This window comes from Sus scrofa, chromosome 13, assembly GCF_000003025.6.
Source record: "Sus scrofa isolate TJ Tabasco breed Duroc chromosome 13, Sscrofa11.1, whole genome shotgun sequence".
Taxonomy (NCBI): domain Eukaryota; kingdom Metazoa; phylum Chordata; class Mammalia; order Artiodactyla; family Suidae; genus Sus; species Sus scrofa.
The window spans coordinates 126,901,282-126,926,629 of record NC_010455.5 but is presented as its reverse complement, the minus strand read 5'-3'; the positions used below and the strand labels follow the sequence as shown (position 1 = coordinate 126,926,629).

The following is a 25,348-nucleotide window of genomic DNA, read 5'->3' as shown; positions in this document are numbered from 1 at the left end:
AGAGCTTGCTTCATTGAACAATGTTTTGAAGTTTCCATCATGGCTCAGCTTATTAAGAACCCAATATAGTGTCCATGAGATGCAGATTCAATCCCCGGCCTCACTCAGTGGGTTGGGGATCTGCTGTTGCTGTGAGCTGTGGTGTAGGTTGCAGATGGGGCCGGGATCCCACATTGCTGTGGCTATGAAATAGGCTGGGTCTATAGCTCCAACTTGACCCCTAACCTGGGAACTTCCATATGCCTCAGATGCAGACAAAAAACAAACAAACAAACAAAAAACAACAACAAAATAGTCTTTACCTCCCAATAAGTTTACCTGAAGAAAGACGAGTCCCAACTATCTAAATGATAGACTCTATTTCATGAGATACTTGCAGATACTAATTATTTTATTATTTAATACATGTTATATTTGTAGCAAAAAGCATTTAATATGTACCCAAAATACTATTTTTAAAAATGCTATAGATGTTTGGATATAATGAGAAGATAAAACTCCAGCTGAAATGGAGGATATAGTGATTGAAGGACCAAAGTCAAAGGCAGTTTTAACACGATATTTTTCTATTAATAATTCTAAGAACACGCAGCTCCTTCCTTCTGACAAATCACTTCCCTTAGGCACTGTAGGGGTGCTAAATTATTTATCTTTCCTCTTGGGAAGTCAAAGGATATCTAAAATATATAAAGAAAGAAATGGAAATTGCAGTGTGTTATTTAGAATTAAAAAGATACCTACTAGGGTAATAGAACATTAAGATCTATAAATCTGTGAGTCAATAGTCAGAGGAAGCATAATTTTCATGGGGGGGAGTCATTAGATACTGTGTTAGTTGGATTCTGAGCAGAAAACAGATGGCACACTGTTGTTGAAGAGTGTTTAATAAAAAGCAATTTGTAAAACTGTAGACCATGTTTAAGTAAAACAATAAGGGGTGCTGAAGTATCCAGATTATTTCAAGGGGCAGGTGGAAGAAGCAATTACCAGTACCTGGCATGATCTATAGCTATAGGGGAGGGTCCCTCTCAGGAGCTGTGACAGATAAGAGTTATGGCCATAGATGAGAGCCATGGTCCAACCATCATCCAGTGGAAAGCTGGCCAGTAAGAACAAATGTTCCGCTTTGATCTCCTTTGGCCAAATCCATTTGGAAGATTTGGGGAATGGGATCCTAGACATGACATCCAGATGTCAGCCTCCTAGATCACAGTGCATGATGGAGGATAACGGAGAATGGATGTGGAAAAGCACAGGAAATTCCAGTTCAGACACTCTGTTAAATAGGAAGTTTAAACTTGTTACAGTTGCCTAGGAAAACACATAGATGGCTATAAGAAACATCATTACTTTTTACTAGAGAAAAGCTGAAAGAGTGAAGTTAAAAATAATTCTTATTCAGAAATAGCCATTGTTTATAAATTATTTACACATCATTTAAAATTATATTACATCAGTATTTCTTATAAAGAGTACTAAATATACTATTACTTGAATACAATGGAGGTTAATTTTAAGATATTTAAAGAATAACTGAAGTGGACTTTGGGAGTTTCTGTTGTGGCGCAGCAGAAGCAAATCCAACTAGTATCCATGAGGATGTGTGTTTGATCCCTGGCCTCACTCAGTGGGTTAAGGATCCAGCACTGCCATGAGCTCTGGTGTAGGTCACAGACACGGCTTGCATACCGTGTTGCTGTGGCTGTGGCATATGCCAGCAGCTAAAACTCTGATTTGACCCCTAGCCTGGGAATTTTCATATATTGCGAGTCAGGCCCTAAAAACAAACAAACAACAAAACTGAAGTGGATTCAAGGATTTACCAATGCATCTTTCTTTAACACAAGCTTGATTAGTCTATGTACCTTAGCACATTTTGCCTTATCTTCAAATTTACCCTTTATGTGACTTATTAATCTTTGCATTTATAATTAATTTATACTTTCGTGGATTCATATAGTTATAGTCTATTTGATGGCTATAATCCAATTTTATTTATTTGGGTGCTTAAATTGACCCACACTTGGCCTGGGAAGCTCCTTCAAGTTAGCATCTCTGTTCTTTGGACATGTACCCATCATGCCAAGAGTACTTCTTTACTTTTCAGCATTACAAAATGTTCCAGGCTCATCTTGTGCTTTCTCTGCCCAAGCTCTGGAAATAGCCATTCCTTCAAAGAGCTCCGGTTTCCTTTAGTGGAGAATTTCATTTCAAAACCAAAATTTAAATGATACTCAGGCTTGTTTGTAAAACTACGTTACTGCTCTCAATTCCTCTTAGTGAATCAAGCTAAGGCATGCACACATATACACTCATTTATATCTATGTTTATTTATATATCTATTATTAATTTATCTCTGTATCTATTTAGCTATCTATACTGAAAACTATGAGTTCACATTGACAGCTTCAGTTCTAACCTAACACCACCATTTCCATTTTGTTTTTCCCTTTCCATATTTGCAACTCCCTTCTCTAATAGTGAGACACTGGCTCCCATTATGCTTAATAGTTTTGCTTCTTTGATTAACCCCTTGTATGGGAAAAATCTCCCTCACTGCTGACACATACACGCTCACATTTCCCTGTCAGGACTCCAGTGTTCCAAGTTAAGCTGTTCATCCCTGACACAAACAAACTCTCTTCACACTTGTCAGGCTCCATCCTGAGCTGGGTTCCAAAACCTACCCTTAGACACCTTCCTCACACTAGCCGGGATCTAAAATCTCACTCTGGGCCACCATAGTTTTTCCCCTCTTCCCAATATGGACCCCAAAAGTCCTTTGGACTAACTTTTTCAGGAAGAAAAGGGAATAAAAAGAGGAATAAGAAAACTATTATTTTGGGAGTTCCTGTTGTGGTTCAGTGGGTTATAAACCTGACTGTTTCTGTGGGGATGCAGGTTTGATCCCTGGCCTTACTCATTGGGTTAATGATCCAGTGTTGCTGCAAGCTGTGGTGCAGGTCACAGATGTGGCTCTGATCTCCTGTTGCTGTGGCTGTGGTGTAGGCCTGCAGCTGTAGCTCCAATTTGACCCCTAGCCTGGGAACTACCATACACAACTGGTGTGGCCCTAAAAAGAAAAAACAAAATGGCTGTTATTTTAAATGCCTATGTTAGGAAAAAAGAGAGATGAACATCAATGTGCTAATTTTTCACCATAAAAAAAATCTTGAAAGGTAGCAAATTAAAAGAAGAGAAATACTAAGAAAAATTAAAAATACATGTAAAAATCAATAAAATAGAAACTGGACTAATAGGAAACAAACAATGAAGGCAAAAGTTTAATACTTAGTAGACACTTTTCAAGACTGCTCAAAAAAATAAGGGAGAGAATACTAATTAGCAATATCAGTGATAAATGAGGAGAAAGCACTACAGATGTCAAAAGAAAAATAGATGATATTATGAATAACATTATGCCAATAAATTTGACAACTTGGACGCAATGGACAAATTCTTTGATAAATACAACTTACTGCCATAAAAAAAAAAAAAATTAGAAGTTCCCTTCAGTGGCTTGGCAGAAACGAATTTGACTAGTAACCAGTAACTAGTAACTTGTGGAATCAAGAGGTTGCAGGTTCAATCCCTGGCCTCCCTCAGTGGGTTAAGGATCCAGCATTGCCGTGAGCTGTGGTGTATGTCGCAGACGTGGCTTGGAACACATGTTGCTGTGGCTGTGGTGTAGGCCCGTGACTGCAGCTCTGATTCGACCCCTAGCCTGGAAAACTTCATAGGCTGCAGATGCGGCCATTAAAAAAAAAAAAAAAATACAACTTACTACCATGAACATAAGAAGAAATAAGAAATATGCATGCTCATATACTTATTAAAAAAACTAAATTTTTTTATGTAATTTTTTTTATTTTCCCACTGTACAGCAAGGGGGTCAGGTTATCCTTACATGTATACATCACAACTACATTTTTTCCCCCACCCTTTCTTCTGTTGCAACATGAGCATCTAGACAAAGTTCTCAATGCTATTCAGGAGGGTCTCCTTGTAAATCTATTCTAAGTTGTGTCTGATAAGCCCAAGCTCCCGATCCCTCCCACTCCCTCCCCCTCCCATCAGGCAGCCACAAGTCTCTTCTCCAAGTCCATGATTTTCTTTTCTAAGGAGATGTTCATTTGTGCTGGATATTAGATTCCAGTTATAAGTGATATCATATGGTATTTGTCTTTGTCTTTCTGGCTCATTTCACTCATTATGAGATTCTCTAGTTCCATCCATGTTGCTGCAAATGGCATGATGTCATTCTTTTTTATGGCTGAGTAGTATTCCATTGTGTATATATACCACATCTTCTGAATCCAATCATCTGTCGATGGACATTTGGGTTGTTTCCATGTCTTGGCTATTGTGAGTAGAGCTACAATGAACATGCGGGTGCATGTGTTTTCTTAAGGAAAGTTTTGTCTGGATATACACCCAAGAGTGGGATCATATAGTAGTTCTATGTATAGTTTTATAATGTACCTCCATACTGTTCTTCATAGTGGTTGTACTGGCTTACATTCCCACCAACAGTGCAGGAGGGTTCCCTTTTGTCCACAACCCCTCCAGCATTTGTTATTTGTGGACTTTTTAATGACGGCCATTCTGACTGGTGTAGTCACTTATGAGGGAGTATGATAAGTGAGAAAAAAGAATGTATACATGTATGTGTAACTGGGTCACCACACTGTACAGTAGAAAAAGAAAACGTATTGTAGAAATAAAAAAGTAAATTAAAAAATGCAAATCTAATAAAATAATCGTCCATTAAAAAAAAAAAGGTAGTGGAGTAAGAATACAAAGTAAGTGTTTTCAGATTACAAAACAATCCATAAATGAAAAGGAACAGATGAAAATGGCATTTATGTTCCATACCAAATATAAACAAGCTGAAATATGTTTACCTTTCCAATACATTATCAATATCTCTAAATAAGAATGGTGTTACATTATAAAGTGACAATTTGCTCTTCATGGTGTAAACTAAATATGTTTCTTTCCAAAATTCTTCAAAATGGTTGAGTGAACAATATATCAATATGAAGATTGAATGATATTTGAAAGTATGAGTAATTTGAGAGATACTAGGGCCAGACTGAATCACAACCAATCATTCCTAGAAGTCATGCAGTAAAGAAGAGAGACATACACATTCTCAGACAGCCATTTATTACAGCAGTGCAGACCCCTGAATTAAATAATTATAAAGAATATTATTCATCCATTAAAGAACAAAATAAGGCCATTTGCGGCAACATGGATGGATCTAAAGATTATCATACTCAATGAAGTAAGTCATACAGAGAAAGACAAATATGTGATATCACTTATATGTGGAATCTAATAAAAAGTGATACAAAATAACTTATTTATAAAAAAGAAACAAACTCATAGACTTCAAAACCAATTTCATAGTTACCATAGGATAAACCATGGGGGAGAGGGAGGAATTAGGAGGGAGGGAATAACATATACACACTACTGTATAAAATAGATGATTAACAAGAAACTACTGTGTAGCACAGGCAAATGTACTCAGTAGTTTGTGATAACCTATATGGGAAAAAAAATGGATATATGTATATGTATGACTGATTCACTTTGCTGTACACCTGAAACCAATACAACATTGTACGTCAATTATATGTCAATAAAATATTTTAATATAAAAATGATATACAATAAAAAACTAGATAACACATAAATGAACAATTTTGAAGGAAGAAACCTTTATTATTAAATAAAGATTATTCTCAGAAAGTAAAAAAATCAATATGATAATACAGACTTTCCCTGTATCATTCAGTATGGAAAAAAAAAGAATATGAGTAGCTTCTCTGTTTGAACTGGGAAAAAATTTAATATATTATAGATATCTATTTAAATCATATTTATTGAGTCTTCCTATAGGTAAAAAAAGATAAAAAGCACAGCTAATGTACTTGAGAAATTCTGTTTAGCAAGTAAACAAATGGAGGTACTACTACTGAAATTATAGTGAAATCAGATCTAAGAAGAGTGTGTAAATTTCCAAAAGATAAATGGATGATGAAGGCCTGGGGAAGAGAGCAGTCAGGGATGGGTGAAAGGAGAAAAAATATCATGCAATAATGAATCAATAGTAGGGCAAGGATAGCAAATACATTCTGGTTAAGGCATCACCATAATCAGAGACAAGGTGACTTAAAGGAGTGTAGCAAGTTCTGGGATCTGCAAGTCAATATAGTAAATAGATGTATGGTAGATGGGCAAGAAATGAGGTTCAGGAAGCAGAAGGTGCAGGGTTTGGAATTTTATCTTGAGGTTGCAGAACCATGGAAGGTTTTACACATTGGGTTAATCTGTTTGTAGTCTGTCAGTAATCTGTTCCAGATTGGAGTCTGGATGATGATTAAAAGGCGATTACAATAGTTCACAGGAATTATGACCTAGGACAAATCTAAAGAGATAGAAGTGAGATTTAAAGGAGAATCTGAAGATGTTTATGAGGCAAGATCTATAGAAATAAGCAAATCATTAAATGTGCAAGGAAAGCAGAAGAAGAGGAGTCAGTCAAGGCTCACTCAGGGACAGAAGACACACAGCTGGATGAATACAAGCACTGCTAAAGGATGACTTTTATTTGATCATCCTTCCAATCGCAGTCTTCTAAAATTAAATTAAGAGGGACCAAAGCGTAAGATAAAGAGAACCCCTAGTTTCCTTGGTTTTTGTTTGTTTGGCTTTTTAGGGTCACACTCCTGGCATATGGAAGTTCCCAGACTAGGGGTGTAATCGGAGCTGTAGCTGCTGGCCTACACCACAGCCACAGCAACTTGGGATCTGAGCCACATCTGTGACCTACACCACAGCTCATGGCAATGCCCAATCCTTGACCCACTGAACATAGCCAGGGACTGAACCCACGTCTTCATGGATTGTAATCAGGTTCGTTACAGCTGAGCCAGACGGGAACTCCAAGAACCCCTAGTTCCTTAAAGTGAATTTCACCCACACTTCTTTTGTGAATTAAGCATGTATAAAATAAAAGCCATCCTGGATTTTCTAAACGTTGACTTTCACCAAATGACAGAGTGACCTCCACCAACTTTGTTTGATAAACCTAGTTTTACCCAGAATCTGAAATATCAATTTCCCTTGTCCAAAAGATTCAGATATGTAATTCCTTTCTAAGTACTGTTCGCGAGTCACTCTGTTTGACTAATGACCTGACAGTAGGTAAAGAAGAGAAATTGCCACCAAACAACAGACAACATGAGGCCAAGCAAATATATTGACTGTGAACACCTGCTATTCCACACAGAATGAGTTATTTTTGAAGTTTCAAGTTGAATAGGCACCAAAAGCCCCTGCGGAAACAGAAGTGGCTCCACCTAGCATGACCTCCCCCCTTACCACACTCAGGGAACCTTTCTTTAAACATGAGCTCAGCACAGATCTGCCCCTGCACTACTGATGTGATGTCTATGCGGTCCAATCCAGGAGAACATGAGCAGTGATTCTCCTACAATTTCCTCTTTCCATCTCTGCATTTGTTCATCCCTCATCTCATTCACAATCTTAATCTAAGATCCAGACATTCAGCATCATACACTCTGTCTGACCTCAGGCCACTTCACTAGGAAACTCTGTCACTTGGCCCTTCTTTACTGCTGAGGCATCCCAGCAAAGATTGGTGGTTTCCTGGGAAAGCCCAGGACTAGGGTCAAGAGACCTGCTATCACTTCACCTCACTTCGAGTTTCCGTTTCCTAAAGTGGAAACAATCATGAATCAGCCAAAGCATCATAGTGAAAACCAAATAGAATGATGTTATAAAATGGTCTTTGTAAGCCTAAAGTAGTATGCAAATATGAGGGATTATAATTGTTATATACCATTTCTCAGCTAGTTTATAGATTTTGTCTGAATTACATGAATGATGAACTGTGGTTTCTTTATATATATCAGGAAAACACTTAACTGAATGGTGATGTGAACACAACGAGCAAACACGTGGAGCATATAGCACAAGGCTTGGAAGCACTACAGGCTGAGTAAACGGTGATGCTCTTGGTAGTAGTCCTGCTTCTATTGATCTATTCCAAAGAAATTAGTATTGGATCCTAGTCTATCTGCAGGGCACAAATAAAGTGCTTGATGGAGATGCTGCAGATAGACAGTGCAGAGCCATTTGTGTGATCATTCGTGGTGTGTGGAACGGAGCAGTGAGCTCTTTGTGAGACTGTGAGACTAAACTTTCTTAGAATGGAGCCTCGTGGAATGAGGGCCAGGAGAGTATCCGGTGTGCATATTGAATCATCACTGACAGTGACCTTGAGCTGTGAATAGGGTTAATCCAGAGAGGGCAAATATTATTATCCTTTCAGGTGCAGATAGACTGCCCTTTATTTCAGATCTTAGAACTTGAGTATCAGACAAGACGTGAGAGATGGTTTAGCTTAACCCATTTACCTTCTAGTGGAGCAACTAGACCAGATCTCCTGACTCTCAGCTTGAGCTTGCTTCCTTTTTACTTCTGCACTCGGTTAATTTGGTCTCTGTTGTCCCAGACCACCTTGTTGTTTTTCTGAGGCTGAGCACCTGGGCGGTTTTTTTTCCGAGTTTTGAGCAGCAGTCAAGCATGCAGATGGTCAGAAGTAGCTGACTCAGACTTCGGAACACTTCGTGCCAAGGGACAGTCTACAGGAAGGGTGTGGGCTCTGGGTGCTTCCCTGTAGCTCCTTACTGTCAGTGTGATTGGGTGAATGAGGGTGAAGGAGCATGGTTTCACCCTGCAGAGCTCTTGCTAATGAGTTCTGGGACATGGAGCAGTTCTGATTATTCACCCAACCAAAGATATGCTTGGCCCAGGTAAATTGAGGTGTGAATTAAGAAGGGCATCATCACTCAGCATAAAAATCCTTACTATTTCCGTGTATTCATTTAGTTATGCAAGAGATATTTATTGATTACCTGCCACATGCCGGGGATATACAAATGATACAAAGGCAAGTAACATGACACCTGTTCTCAAAAAGTGAGAGATGGAAGGTCAAGAGCTGAATTTTATACTGTGAGATATATCCTATAACATTAGTAATTTACATACATGGCATGTTTAAGCTCCATGGGGCGACTGTCTTGTGTGTGTTTGGGTTGTATGTGTGTGCAGCGCTCAGGAAGCTTTCCTTGGAAATGATGTTTGAGCTGAATCTTTAAGGATAAAGAGGGAGTATAACATCAGAGGTGTGAGATAGCATGGCTGTTCTGGAGAATTAGTAATTCCATATGGCCAGAGAGAAGAATGAAACATAACGATTATTAGAAGATGCCTGGCATGTCACTATCAACTCATTTCAAAAAGGTTCCGTATCACTTTGTGTTGAGCAAATGGAAGTTTGGGGGGGTCCAGACATTCTTTGAGGACTCAGGGGACATCAAGTACCAGACCATGATTAGACTGCACCTTCATTTCTCATGTGCCTCTTATCTTCAACTTAGAAGGGTACACTTGAAAAAAAACAATTATCTTCAATTCTGCCTTAATGTAGAGGCCAAGAAGTATTTTGGAACTGAGATCAAAATTTCTTATGGAAACCATGGCATAAATGTTGGTTACGAACCCAGGTTTATCCCACAAAAAAAGTGCTACATCTCAAATGCACCTACAACACTGGACAAAACAGTTACAGTAACTGACTATGAAATACAACCAAGTTTGTGTGGGACAATGGACTTAAATTTGGAATGATTGGAAAACCTCACTCCCACCTTCCTGAGCCAGGAGATGGAAACTTCAAGTTCATGCTAACTAGGTCCAGGAGGACAAGAAGTGAGAATACAAAGGGAGAATATGACCACAGGATGCTGGAGACCTGGAAAATGTGGGGCAGAATGTACTTTCCATAACACATTGCCCGCATCTCTCAGCCTTGTAGTCTCCATAAGCACCCTGCTCTTTTTCTTTAGGAAACCTTTGCATGATAGCACCTGAGATGTAGGGCCATGATTTTCTCCTCCCTGATGTCCCATAGATCCTTTCCTTCGCTCCTGAAATCGGCCCTAAAACTGTGTGAGTTTCATAAACAGTGTTTGTTCTTAGAAACTATGGTAAATTAAGGAATACAAAAACCTCCAAGGCACTTTACGTTTTCTTTTTTTCAAGTAGATCCTTTGTTGAAAGTCAAATGTGTATAATCAGACCCACTTCATTTTAAAGAGGTTAGTGATCCTTCTTTGGCTAGGGATCTCGGCTAAGTCTAAGTTTAGTGCTGAGGAAACGGTTCTTGGTAGATTCCGTCTCATCTTTACTCTGAACTTACTAAAAACAGAGAACAGAGGAAGGGAAAGTCAGCATGTGGGTGCTTTTCTGTGTCTGTATTCCCAAGGTATCCTTGTGACCATAGTCCTGGATGTTCAGGAAGAGAAAAAGAGGCAGAATAAAGAAAACATAATAAAAAACATGGCATATCCTGATATTATTGTCTTTTTACCAGTTTTATCTTCCCATTCTAACTCTGACAAAAAACATTTATCTTATGGTTTATCATTTCCCCAAAATGTTTAAACACTTAAAAAAATTGAAACTGGGTTAATGTAAATACTGGAAGAAATTCAGAGATGATCCTGTCCAACTTATTCATCCTGTGAATGAGGAATCTGAGGCACAGAGAACTCAATTTGATCAGGTTCACAAAGGGGACCAGGGCATATTCAGTCAACCAAGCATTTTCATATCTGTTATCTCATTTGTTATTTATCAAACTCTGGGTTTGCCCCGAACCGTTTGCCTAAAGCCACACAGTTAATATGACAGCTGTAAACAGACCCCAGATTTCTTAGATTCCAATTTTAGTGCTAATAAGACTCTACAGAGATGGCCTGGTGGGATTCCCCAAAAACATTTGACCCGAGAAATAGGTTAAGAACTTAAAAATAAATGATTGCCTTTGGGTAATCCCAGATAGCGGAAAAAAAAAAAGCCCCGTAGTCAAAACTGTAAACCGAATTCTTCTCAAAATGAGTGTTAAATGTGCCTTCTGCTTTTATTTTTTTTTTCCCAGGTAATATTTTGCATGGCCCATTACGTAGCAATTCAGAACCCTCTGAAATTTAGGATTTCTATAAACTTCTCATTAAAAAAATTCTCACATATCTTAACTCATTCCTTTTGACACTTCCTTGGAAAAAGTTGCTGTCATTGTTATTGCTGTTATTATTATTATTATCATTATTATCTCCTCTTCAGAGATGAGAAACTGAAGTCCACAATCTCACAGGTAATAACATGAACGCATAAACCTAGGTTTTCTGATTCTAAATCCAATAGGTTAAATATTTCTTTTGACATATTTCAAACCATTTCTTATTTTATGTGCTTTAGTCCCATGGAGAATCACCCTTGACACCACAGTCCCAAATAGTATTTGTATATTTACATGTCAACTTGTTTCTAGGTAAACAGTGACCGAAAGATCATTGGATCTTAGTGGAAGTTTTCGCTATCGATACTACCAGTGAAAATTGGTTTTCAAAATGAGTTAAGTACTCACCTACCAAATAAGGTTCCAATTAAACATTTAAATTTCAATCTGTTCCTCAAGTAAACATATGAATTAGTGAAAAACCAGAGTTTGTACATTTGTATATATTCCTCTGCAACAATGAAAATAAAGAGAAATGATGAAAAGTTTTCTTTAAAACTTTCAGAATACTTTAGTATGTTTTTTGTTTTGTTTTGTTTTTTACCATTCCCTTGGCAGGTGGAAGTTACTGGGCTAGGGATCCAATCTGCTCCACAGTGGCGACCTGACCTGCTGCACTAACAACGCTGGATCCTTAACCTGCTGCACTTCAAGAGAACTACAATCTTTTATTTTTTCTTTCTAAGTAAGTTCATATTAATTTAGTTCAGAAAATATTCTTTTTCCCTAATTCCATGCAGGTAGATTTATTCTCAGTTGCCTGAGCAGATATATCACTGGCTAAGTATATATAATAGGTAAGAAGCTTTATCTTCTTGGAGCCACATGATGGGTCTGATAGCAATTCATTGTTGTGTAGCCTGGAAAAATACTTTACCAAAGCTGAATATTCAACCATTTGTTCATTTCAACCATTGTGACTGAGAGCTAGGCCAGGTTGTTATGTAAAGTTTAACATTTAACTCCGTTCTGGAATTTGTCTCAGAATCATGGAAGCCAGTCCAGCCCTCAGAACTCATTTTAACCATCGTCAGATATCAGCAAAAGACAAAGCGAGTAATATTTACAAATGAAATTTAACTTACATATAAAACAAAATCAATCTCTAAGTTTAAAAACTTATCCCCTAAAAAGAAAATTTTATTAGTAATAGTAATATTTTAAAAATCAGTTCTTTTGTCTTAGAATGGTTTTATCTGCAGTAACAGAAAGCTGATCAAAACTAATTTAAACAGTAAGGGGTTTACTATCTCTTATAAGAATTCCTGAGGTCAGCAGTTCCAGTGAAACTTGGCAGTTCTATGGCTTAAAACAATTATAATCTCATACTATGAACAATACTGCCATTAAGGAGAATCAGAGAGAAGTTAATTAAAAATACTTAATAATGTGGCTTATTGTAGGTAATTCAATATTTTAATTGTGAAATGTATCTATGATGATAAGACATTACATAGTTCATTCACATATTTATTAATGTGCATGGCATAAGATTGTTATGAAATGCCAATAATTCATTAGATTTCTAAAATTAAAAATTGGACTTCCAATGAATTTTTAAAATCTAATTCAAGTACTCTAATATTGACAAAAAGGGTATGAGATGTACAATTCAGAACTTTATTTTTTTTAACAAAAAGAGTACAAATTACTGATATTTATTTATATAAGGATTATTTTAAATCCTTAACCCACACACACACCTAGGCTTGACTTGTGCTCTTTTGAATTCCTGGAATTTCTATTAAGTGTAACTTTTTCTTAAACCAGGAAGTGATTATGTTCTCAACTTAGATACTGAGTGAAAGTGAATCGAATGGTGAAATGAGACATGAACCTACCTTCTTCTCATCTTTTACACCTTTGTAAATCACTAAATGTATGTATGTGTGTATATATATTCAAAATTATAAATATAGAATTACATATTAAGTATTATATATAAGAATTTTGAATAAGGCATATAAATGAGTTATAGTACTGAAAAGCAAGGACGATTCACTTCTGTTTAACAGAAATTATACCAGATTCTTGTCATATACCTAAATATATATGTATGTACACATACAACACACACACAGGATTTGATTACTGAGGAAAATCATAGCTCAATACACTTAAAAGGGAGCACTGCTATAAAAGGTAGCGATGGCGATGCATGTGTGTTTGCTGAGTTTGAAGGTAACAGGTCTTTAAGAACGGAAGTCTTTTGGGGAGACCTTCAGGATAACATGCAGAGAGATCTCCTTTTCACATCTCTCACTCTCTAGGCTATATACAATAGAGAAAAATGTGCTTTTGCTTTAAGCAAAAGTGGTCACTACGACCGCTTGGACTTGAGACACAGGGTAAGGTCTTGGATAATTGGTTATATTTAAAAGGAATCCTCATAGTTGCAATACTAGCTCTTGGTATAACCTGGCAAAGACCACATTTTTTTTCTCTCTTTCAATTTTGAAGACAGACTGAAAAACTCAGAAATCATGTTTTTTTTTTTTGTCTTTTTGTCCTTTTTTAGGGCTGCACCTGCAGCGTGTGGAGGTTCCCAGGCTAGGGGTCCAATCAGAGCTACAGCTGCTGGCCTACACCGCAGCCACAGCAACAACAGATCCGAGCCACATCTACTACCTACACCACAGCTCACGGCAATGCCAGATCCTTAACCCACTGAGCGAGACCAGGGATAGAACCCACAACCTCATAGTTCCTAGTCAGATTCATTTCCACTGCACCTCGACGGGAACTCCAGAAATCATATTCTTTAAAAAAGGTCAAATATTCTTAAATACAAAGATGAAGAGATAAGCTAGAATCATCAAGACTTGAGGAAAATCAATAACATGGGGTAGGGGGAGAGAGGGAGTCACCAACTTCAATCAACATGAGAACTAGCACACAAAGATATAGCGTTCCTAGTGCAAAAAATACTCTGAAACTTATAATAAGTATCTTCAGCTTAAGAAGAGTTTACCATGTTGATGAATCAATAACTCTGTTGTGAAAAACTACCAATTAGATATCTTGAAGATGAAATGTGATTAACAATTTTTTTTTTTTTGTCTTTTTGCTTTTCTAGGGCCGCTTGCTGAGGCATATGGAGGTTCCCAGGCTAGGGGTCTAATCAGAGCTGCAGCCACTGGCCTATTCCAGAGCCATAGCAACATGGGATCTGAGCCGCATCTGCGACCTACACCACAGCTCACAGCAATGCCGGATCCTTAACCCACTGAGCAAGGCCAGGGATCGAACCCACAACCCCATGGTTCCCTGTCGGATTCATTAATCACTGAGCCATGGTGGGAACTCCTGATTAACAAAATTAAAATCACAGTAAATTGACTAGTAGAATAGCTACAGCTGAAGATGGAATTGATAAATTCTCTTAAAATACAAGGGAAACATTAATGACAAAGTATATACAAAGAACTAAGAAACAAAGGGAATAGAGGCAAAATTTTAATAATCATCTTAAAAGAAATTTAGAAAAAGATGATAACTTGATTACAATACTATTTTGAATATTATTACTGTAAACTTCAATATGCAGAGGGTGTGGCCATTTAAAAAATGGCCTTTGATTCTTTTCGTTTACTTTTTTGTTTCAAACTATTTTTTGCTCTTACCATTTGTATTTCCTTCCTCCAGACTTCTTTTTTGCATAGTTTTACATAATTCCTCTTTTGTAATTTCTTGGGTTGAATATGATTTGCTCATTAACTCATGACTTATTTTAGAATGTGTTTCTTCATTTGCAAATGTGTATTGTTGTTGAGTGAAGATATGGGCATTCCTTTATGTAGATGATTTTTTAATGTAAATCCACTTTGGTTCCAGAACATGACATTGACTATTTAAAGCTTGATGAACCTCCCTTTGTGAACAATTGCCTGGATAATAGCAAATAACTAGTTTCTATCAACTAGTTAATATTGTCTTCAAATCTTCCATATTCAGTGCCAAATTTTGTCTGATTGTGTTAAAAATTGCCCACAGCCCACGGTGAGGTCCCATTGTGGTTCAGAAATGGACATAGTGTCCGTCAGGATGTGGGTTCAATCCCTGGCCCTGCTCAGTGGGTTAAGGATCTGGCACAAGCTGTGTTGTATATCACAGATGTGGGCTCAGATCTGGTGTTTCTGTGGCTGTGGCATAGGCTGGCAGATGCAGCTCTGATTTGATCCCTACCTTGGGATTTTCCAAATGCCACGGGTGCAGCCCTAAAAAAGAATAAAAATGTCTGCAGTGATTATAAATTTATCCAATTAATTTTATAAATTATGAATTTCAAGGCAATATTATTTAGCAACTACAAATTTATGATTGCATTTTGATCATGGTAGGTTGCAGCATATATCATTATCATTGTTACCAATACGTAGTTGTTATTTTGCCTTTTTAATTCCACTGAACTAAAGTAATTAATAATTTGCATTTTGCCTTTTAAGAAATATCCACTAAATTATCCAACATATTTTAGTTTGTAGATTCATCTGTGTTAGGAGTACTCTTACTTCGTGAATTCCCAAAGATGCTAAGAAAGGATTTTATATTGCTCAGCAATTCAAAATCATAATGTGATAATAATTAATTAACTGAAGGGATCTATAAGAAATTGCTTTGGATTAGTGTGATGGTAGCAGTGGTGCTGGTAGTGTGTGTACATGGACATGTGTGTATAAATATAACTTAAAAGCATTTGGGGACTAGATAAATAAAACCTGGTGGACCTGAAAACTTTTGAAATATGCTATAAATCCTCACGCTTTTAGAAAAATATTGCTGTGACAGGTGTAGGGGGAAGTAATGGCATAATTGTTTTCATACTCAGTGAAAATTAATTGGCATTACTTGTTATAAGCTAAAAATTGTTGAAAAGCCCCTTTTAATTATTTGTGATCCTGCATGTGGTTTCAGTTTACTTAAGGTCTTATTTCTAGACAGTTCAACAAAATTTAGTGATGTCTTTGTTCGAATTCTCATGATTTCTAATGATTTTATTTTTTCCAATATCATTGTGCACAGTGCCATCTAATTAATTACTTCAATGACTATACACAGTATTCATTTGAAACAGTACTCTGTCTAAAGTTCTAGAGAGAAAGAGACTAAAGGGCAATATTTTGTGGACTCAAGCAGCTCAGCCTTTAGTAATGAGGGCAAACATAAAAGAATGATACAATATGAAAAATGTTATGGGAACACAGAAGAGGTGGTGGTGAATTCTAAGAATTGCTACAAAAGGGCATGTTGGGAGCAGACTTCACAAAGGCAATGTCACATGATCCAAAAACTAAAGAACGAGAACGTTTCATCAAAAGGTTAAATGAGAAAGTTCTTAGAATGAATAATTCAATTCCAGCATAAGTGCAGAGATGGGAGCATTTCTGGCTTGAATAGGAAGAGGAGGTAGCCATGCAGATTTGGGGTCTGAGGGCCAGGATGGGAACAGTGATTAATGCGAATGAATAAATAAATACATTAAAATTATTATCATCACATGTGACACTTTAATGATCCTACTGTCTGCCTAGCACCTTTCTAAATCCTTTACGTATTATAATTCATTTAAGCCTCAAATACCTATATATTACAGATGAAGGAACTATGTACAGAGAAGTTAAGTCTGCCAAGGTTCCAGAGCAAAAAGGTAGTAGAAGTGGAATTAAAATCTAGGTATTGGGTTCCAGAGTTGGAGCTCTTAAAGACTTGCACATTATTTTAAGTAACTACACATGGAGGAAATTTTTGCACAATCAGCTGCTATCATAGGAAAGCATACAGATTTCATTTCTTTTTCTATTTCTATGGCATAAATGATTCCCTTGGGACAATAGTTATTTATAAGTACCATCCAGATATAAAGGCAGAGGCGACACAGATGGAAACTGACAAAAACCCTAGAGTCTGGCAAACCTAATATCATTTTTTAGAATTGATTATTGGTTTTCATTTCCAAAAGTTAAACCTTATATGCTGTGAAAGTAAGACCGTGTTAAAACAAGCCCTCAGGAAGAAAACCAGAGTAGACGTTGTCAGCTGCTCCTGTCACTGTGAAAATGCAAACTTGTGAATTATTTCAGGCCCTTACAGGGCCCTAAAGCCCTAATGGCCAAATGGTTTTATTTAAAACGGTTTAAACCACTTTAACTTAATTTACCATTGTTTTTTCTGTGTTCTGGCTTGAAGCCAACATCTTCTCAGTCCTCCTAGCTGAATTCAAATTTTAAAATTAGTATTCCCAATGAAACTAACCCCAATTTCATTTACCTCCTTAGGGACTCAGAGAAAGCTCCTCCCTAGCACTTTCCCGTGCTTAGGGGTACTGTCAAAACATGCAAACAGTGTATCTTTCCAAACAGAGATCTGGTTAATTTTGCCAAAATTGATTTTAGGGGACTCTGGGCCCATAGAGTTCACATCATTTCCTGTACTGATATTGCCATGACTCCCTCTTTCATGACAAAGTCCAAATCCCAGGTCTAATTTCCAGCCTTGCCATAATTCTGGGTACATCTGTATAACAGATTCCACCCTACCCCCCATTCTCTACATTCTCTTTCTTTCAGACTTCAGTGATTTTTTTTCTTCTCTGAAATATCTTTCCCAATTCTACCCCCCGCCCCAGATTTCACAAAATTCTACCCACATTGTAAGGCCTGGGTCAAGTACTATTCTTCTCCCAAAATTATACTTTGTTTTCAACTTTACCTCCAAAATATGCATTTAAGCCTTCTCAACAAAGCTCCTTCCCTCATCCTTCCCCCCAAAAAAGAAAACATAGGTGGTAAACCCCTTGTGGGGGCAAGGAGGAAACAAAACAAAGCCCAGTTGAACTTTCATTATCTGATATAATTAACAAGTATGGGTGGCTTTTCAATGACTCATACAGAAGCTTTCATAGCATTCTGTATCCAACAGATGCTCAGTAATAGTATTTGAGATAAACAACAAAATAGATGTGTTGAAATCTGCAGCTTTATAGTTAAAGCTGGAAGGAATAGTGAAAAGATTAACTGAGCCATAAACCAAAAAACTCATGCTCAAAGTGAGGCTCTACCACTATCGTTTGAAATATGACAAGTAACTGTCTCTCTAGGTTAAAAGAACATGCAATAGATAATCTCTAAGATCCCTTCTAGTATTTAGAATTTGTCATTTTATGATTTCCCCAGTACCATACTGTGCTTAAAATACTGATTATTTTGATCCTAACCCCTGACCCAGCTTCAGAAATTTAGACTCTGATCCGTGATACCTCATTATATGGGGTCAACCAGTGAATCTACATGGCATGGGCTGACATTCCCTGACATTCTCTGCAACCTGGAGGACAAACACAAAACAAAACCTTAAAATAGCCCACTGTTGAAAAGACCTTGAATATGTATTTAGAGTCAAAGCCTCACTTCACTAAAGAAGAATCTCAGGAGTTCCCATCGTGGCGCAGTGGTTAGCGAATCCGACTAGGAACCATGAGGTTGCGGGTTCGGTCCCTGCCCTTGCTCAGTGGGTTAACGATCCAGTGTTGCCGTGAGCTGAGGTGTAGGTTGCAGACACGGCTCGGATCCTGCATTGCTGTGGCTCTGGCATAGGCCGGGGGCTACAGCTCTGATTCGACCCCTAGCCTGGGAACCTCCATATGCCGTGGGAGCGGCCCAAAGAAATAGCAAAAAGAAAAAAAAAAAAGAAGAATCTCAGATCCATAAAGGTAAATTATTTTTGCCTGTCACACACAGTTATTAGCAGAGCACAGGCTCCAACCCAGAGTTCTTATCTCCCAGGAAGATCTTTTCCTATAGGAATTAAGAATTTAAATATTTAACTAACCTAAAGGGCCAAGATAAAGGCAATGAAGAAGAAAAACAGAGAAACGAGGAGTGTTTAGAGCTTCTTTGGAGGAACTTACACATGGTGGAAATAATCGCTGGGTTTTTGAAAGGCACTGTAATTGTAGTGTATATGAATTGTAGTCCCAACATGTGGGTGGGTAAAATTTTCATTTTCTTTATTGGTGTGTAATTGGATATGATGTATACGTTGTGTACCCCATTCTACCGGTTGGTGGAAGGTAACCCTGTTCACTTCAGGAATACTCTCCTTGTCCCAGGTTTTCATTTAGGTTCCAAAGGATTTATTCTATGCTGAGGCATCAGGAAGCATCTGGTCCTCTACCGCCGTGTAAGCATTCACTGAGATCCATTACAACTTTGAATCATGTCCTGAGGTCCACACAGGTCCCTACTCAGTTATCCCTCTTTCTCATGCCAAGAGGTCTAGGGCTCTCCTTCAGTCTCTTTGCCCCCTTTTGCTGATTCTGGGCCACGTTGTGCCACAAGAGACCCTGTGAGACCAAAGCTCTATTTGCACACACCATGTGTTCATTTCCACACTGGATTTCGCTTCTTGTACAGGCTTTCCTGGGAAGCAAGTCACAGGCCTCACAATTCTCTAATTCTATAAATCTGTAAGAGGAGTTGGCCATCCTTCTCAGGGTTTTCATCTGGGGTAGAAACAGTGGCAGAGTAACTTTTTCAGGGTCTCAAAATAGCTATATATGCATTGCTTAATAATTCAGTTCTCTCCCTAACTAAGGAAATATTCTCCTTTTAAAAAAACGTTTTAGTAATAGAAAGTTTCAAATATATATAAAAGTAGAGAAAGTATAATGAACTCCATGTATCCATTACCTTGATTTAGCTATCTCCTACCACAAACAAATCATTTTATCTAATTTTTTTCCCAGCCATCCCGACCAATGTTACTTTGGAGAAAATCCCAGATATCATATTATTTCATTTGTAAATATTTAGGCAATCTCTAAATGCTATGAATTCTTTTAAATAGCAAAATATTAGCATACAAAAAAAGAATAATCTCTTACTGTCATCAAATATCTACTTAATATCCACATATTTCACACTTATGTGCTTTTTAAAACAATTTGTTTGAATTAAGATTCAAACATAAAGGGTTTATTACTATTGATTGATATGCCTTATAAATCTATTTTTATCTATAGGTATAACTCCATCAATTTTCACATACCTCCCTTCCAAAATATATATATACACATATACATGTAACATATATTTTTTTTCTTGAAGAAATGAGGTCTTTTGTCCTATAAATTTTCAAGAGATCTTTACCTGGATGCCAGAGGGGAAAACTCTTCCGCCCCCGCCACCAGCACCCCATCCCTTCCCCTCACATATACACATTCATCAGATAGCCTCCTAAATCTATTTTTCAAAGATTTTTCCCATAGTCACCTATATTAGTACATGACGCATAAACCCCCAATAAGAGTGTCTTGACACAATAGAAATCTATTTCCTCAGGTAAAATGTAAAAGAGATGTTACTAATCCTCTGAACAGTGGCTCTCCTCTACACAGTGACTCAGGGCCTCATCATGTCTAACATACACATTTTGAGTTTGCCAAGCTGGACCTTCTCATTCCAGTCAGCCCTCCAACAGGGAGGGAGAAGAAGCATGGATCATCTTATGTGGAGGTCCTTTTATTTTTCCAGTGTCTCAGGCCTGAATGCAGTGCACATCCCTTCCACTCATATTCCACTCCAACACCTAACTGCAAAGGAGGCTGGGAAGAAACGTTGTGCTGTGTACTGGAAGGAAGAGGAAATGGATTAGTATAAGGTCAGCCAGTCTCTGTCTCTGCCTCTCTCCAAAGGAGACAGACATTTTTAAAGCTCAAAAGCCAGAATGATAGACTTTTTACTCATTCTACTATACTACCTCTTTTTTTTAATTAATAAATTTTGATTTACCTAGTTCAGCTAGGTAACATCATGGCATTAAAGGGACTACTAGAATTAAGGAAGAAAAATATCAGTTATATTTGTTTTTCCTGCCAAGCAATGTAGTATTTTTAAAGACAGGCTTATAGTATGATTTGACTGAGTTTGGACCCTTGATCCACCACTATCTAGTTGTGTCAACTTCGTTACTTTAATATCTCTGAGCTTCACTTTCTGACATTTATAAAATGAGACCAATCATGCCTTATTTCATAGGCTTGTGGTAAAAATAAAATAAGCAAAGATTTTAATATATTGCCTGATATAGAGTCTCAATAAATGTTAAGTAGTAACAGTAAAGCAAATGATGAATTTTTCTGTAACTGTTAAGTCATTCCTCGTTACTTTAAGTCTGGTTCTAGGGACCAAGTCTCTACATGGATATATCTAATTTTCTGAATGTAGATATATATATGATCTGTATCTCATCATAATAATATATATCTCATCAGTATATACCTAGGAACCTTGGAATACCTGGGTCCTCATAGTGAATGTAAACAACACATGCATCTGAAACAGTAGAGTTAAATGAGCTATAGAAGGATGGAAAAATGTGTCATCTTGAATTGCATAGATTGTGCTATATGTTTTATTCACATCGTTAAATGGATTTTCTTTAAAATAAATCACATTGGAATAATTTTGTTATTATTATGATGATTCTTGTTTTCTGTTTTGTTCTGTTAGGTTTTGTTTTGCTTTGAACTTGTCAGCATTTTGCCTTGAGCAATCTCCACCTCTAAGTCTCCAAATGCCTGGAAATGAGAATTTGTCAAGGTAACCATTGCCCTTCCTCCCTGCCAGGCTGAGGGATCCAGCTGGAAATAAGAGCAGCTGCTCTTGTGCCCTAGTTTAGGACACTTCAAACACAGCTTTAGCTTTATCCCATTTTAAGTACAGACATTTCAAGATCCCATGGAATGGGACACGACCCATCTACTTTATATTTGGATGTACTTTTACAGAAGATAGACTGCAGGGGTTGGGGGAGGGGAACAAAGGGATGGAGTGAGAGCCTATTGATGCCAGGTCAATGATATCTGTATTTTTAGAGTGAGTACCTTTCACTTCCAAGAATGTGTCTACTATAGCTCACTATTCTCAGTCATATCAGGCCCTCAAAGTGTAGGTGTTTAAAAAAAAAAAAAAATCAGATAGTGGTGTTTTACCTGAGTTGAAAAAAGGTGAATCTAACTGGGAGTTGGACCTGTCCTAGGGTGGAAGGGAGTCACCATTCCACTGCTCTTCTAACAGTTTATTTTTACATTCAGGAAGTAGAGTTATTGCAGAATCATGAGAATTGGATATGGAAAGAATTCACGAAGCAGTCTATTCCAACTGCAGGCCACTTAAGAAGAATTTTTAGTCTGCTCTCCAATGATGGGGTAGGCCACTGCATTCCTCTCACTGTTTGTTGAGCTGATTTTACCCAAGGCTAAACTTCTGTCAGTTTCATAAACAAAAGTGTAGAGGTGTTAATGGTCTATTTACAGTTAGATTTAAGTGGACTGGCTTCCCATGAAAGAGACTTATCTCATAGCCATTTTCTTTCATGGGACAATTACCTTCAGGTAAACAAAATCTAAAATCCCCATACATCATTGATGAGTATATATATATATGTGTGTGTGTGTGTGTATCTGATAAATTAAACAAAATAAAAATTTGATATAAAATATTTAAATCAATGAACAATGAGATATCAGTTAAAATTTCTGTGATACAAAATACCCTTTAAGATAATGGGACTCATCTAGTCATGATCATCTTGAATGTCTTATTCAATAGCCAGATTTGAGTTATAGAGCCAGAATGTCAGGGGAAAAAAAAATGAGATCTTTAAACCAGTCTCATAATTTTACTAAAGAAAAATGAGGACCTAGAGAAATAAAGGGATTTGCATAAGGGCTCCTCAAAAAGTATTAATAGATTCTTCATTGAGTAACAAACAGGGATCTTTGCACTATAGAATACCACTGTCAATTAATTGCTTAGAAACACTGCAAATATCTGATTAAAGTTTCCCAGTATCACTGTTTCCAAACAGCTTCAGCAGGATTTGGTACAACATCTGTTGAAGAAGTCTCTAAAGAACTTATGATTAAATTAAGTTTATGGTGAAATTGTGGGGACCAGGAAAATTACCTGCTTGAAAATACCATTGACCTTAAGTCAGTTACAGGAAATAGCCTCTGAGGAAAAAAATCAACAGTGAAAAATTTTGGTGCCAGCTCTGCCTCTGAATTGTTGGGTGAGTTATGGTAATTACTGAACTTCTCTAAAATAAAAGTATTTAATTAAATCATTCCTAAGGCTCCTCTGAGAGCTCCACTAGTTCCCCCAGCATAGCTGTTTTTGCTCAATAAGTATTTATTAAAGGAATTTTGCACATATGTTCAGCAAAAGATTCTTTCATCATATAAAGTTCAGACATGTCTTTCATTGGAAGAAATTAATGAGGAAATGTTAACCAGGCATACCGATTTATCAAACAACTAAACTCTATATAATCTTCGTGAGGTTATGCCCTCATGCTCTATATTAAGTATACATGTTTAGTTCTGAAAGGAGTTAAAGACCTGAAAAATAATAGAAAAAATAAGTAACCTTCTATTGAAATGGCCTCTATTCACAGAGGAATTTTTAGACTGAAAACTTACCAACATGGAAAATATAAAATGATGAGTAAAAAAATGAAGGCAGGAGAATGACTAAAATGTTGAAGAAATACTTAAATTGAAAATTTTCTGCAATATTGAGGAAGCCCTATGAAGGAAATGTGGCATGCTTACCATAGTCCAAAAGTTTAATATTGCACAGAACTGGCCGTTTCCTTATTCTTTCTTCTGCAAAATCTTTTCCAAATCACATTTTGAGATGTTTATCATCATGGAAATATTTTTTATTTGTAACTCATGCGAAGTGATCAATTGTATTTGTTGTATAGAAATGGGCATCACAGTCAATATTTCTAGATAAATTCTTATTGGTATGCACTCTACATATTGTGTGCATGCTAAGGAACAGAGTTATAGTAAAATGGGGTCTAAATGTCTGCCAGAGAGAAACCTTCATAACTTAGAGATTAACAGAAACCAGTGTGACTTTCTCTCCTGAAGCTTACCACTTTGTGCTCCTATTTGACATGGTACTTTGGTCACAGCACTTGAAACTCATAGTTGCATCCAGTCCTTCACACGCTCGACCTTCCCCGCTGAACTGCCTTTAAGAACAGAAAACTTTTCTATCTTCATCAGCCCAACTAAGTCCTATTTTCAAGACATATTAAATGTTTTTAAATTAATTAATGGAAATTAAGGTCTGTATTTTGGTGACATTATCACACTTACTATCCATTTGAACAGTGCCCATGATCCTCTCTGATCCCAGATCCCTAATGTGGAATTGAGAATAGCAGTGAGGGAGTTCCCATCATGGCTCGGTGGTTAATGAACTGGACCAGTATCCATAAGGCTGTGGGTTCAATGTCTGGCCTCACTCAGTGGGTTAAGGATCCAGTGTAGCCATGAGCTGTGTCGCGGGTCGCAGACACGACTCGAAACTAACATCGTGGCTGTGGCCTAGGCCAGCAGCTGTAGCTCAGATTATAACCCCTAGCCTGGGAACTTCCATGTGCTGTAGTTGTGGCCCTAAAAAGAAAAAAAAAAAAAAAAAAGAGAGAGAGAAAGAGAGAGAATAGCAGTGATTATTTGGCCACCTCATAGGGTGATTGTATTAATCAAATGAAAAAGAGGGTGTGATTGTGTACTGCAGTTGTAATTGGCTCTAAAAAGTGAATTATTATTTAATGCATTTTTTCATCTTTTTTGATGAAAAATTAGCAACAAAAAGAGCACCAAAATATTAAGGCACTAAAGAGAAAAAATATATTAACACAGGAGTGCATTTTGGGCATTAAGAAGGATTTTTTTTTCTTTAACCTATATGATATTAACTGTTTCCCAAAAAGATTACCTACTGTGAGAAATCAGGGCAATTCAATTAAAACTTTTACCAGGCAGTATTTATTATTCATTTCATTCCTTAGGTCATTTCCCCACTAATATCTGCATGATTCTTTGTTGCTTCTTTCTTTTTTTCTTTCTAGGGCCACACCTGTGGCATACGGAAGTTCCCAGGTTAGGGATTGAATTGGAGCTGTAACTGCTGGCCTACGCCACAGTCACAGAAATGCCAGATCCAAACTGTGTTTGCGATTTACACCACAGCTCATGGCAACGCCAGATACTTAACCCACTGAGCGGGGCCAGGGATCAAACCTGCATCCTCATGGATACTAGTCAGGTTCCTTAGTGCTGAACCGCAATGGGAACTCCTGAT

At 37.3% G+C, this 25,348-nt stretch overlaps 1 long non-coding RNA gene across 3 annotated transcripts in view; it reads left to right on the top strand.

The window, feature by feature from the left end:
- Window positions 1-25,348, top strand: part of LOC106505765 — a 57,607-nt gene that overhangs the window by 16,941 nt on the left and 15,318 nt on the right. For 2 of the 3 annotated variants that reach the window (XR_001300484.2, XR_001300482.2), the window contains exons 2-4: window positions 11,745-11,871; window positions 21,695-21,784; window positions 22,279-22,392. This is a non-coding gene — a long non-coding RNA (uncharacterized LOC106505765). Of the gene's footprint in view, window positions 1-11,744; window positions 11,872-21,694; window positions 21,785-22,278; window positions 22,393-23,054; window positions 23,259-25,348 lie in introns of all 3 variants that reach the window. The other variant, XR_001300483.2, reaches the window with a different exon arrangement.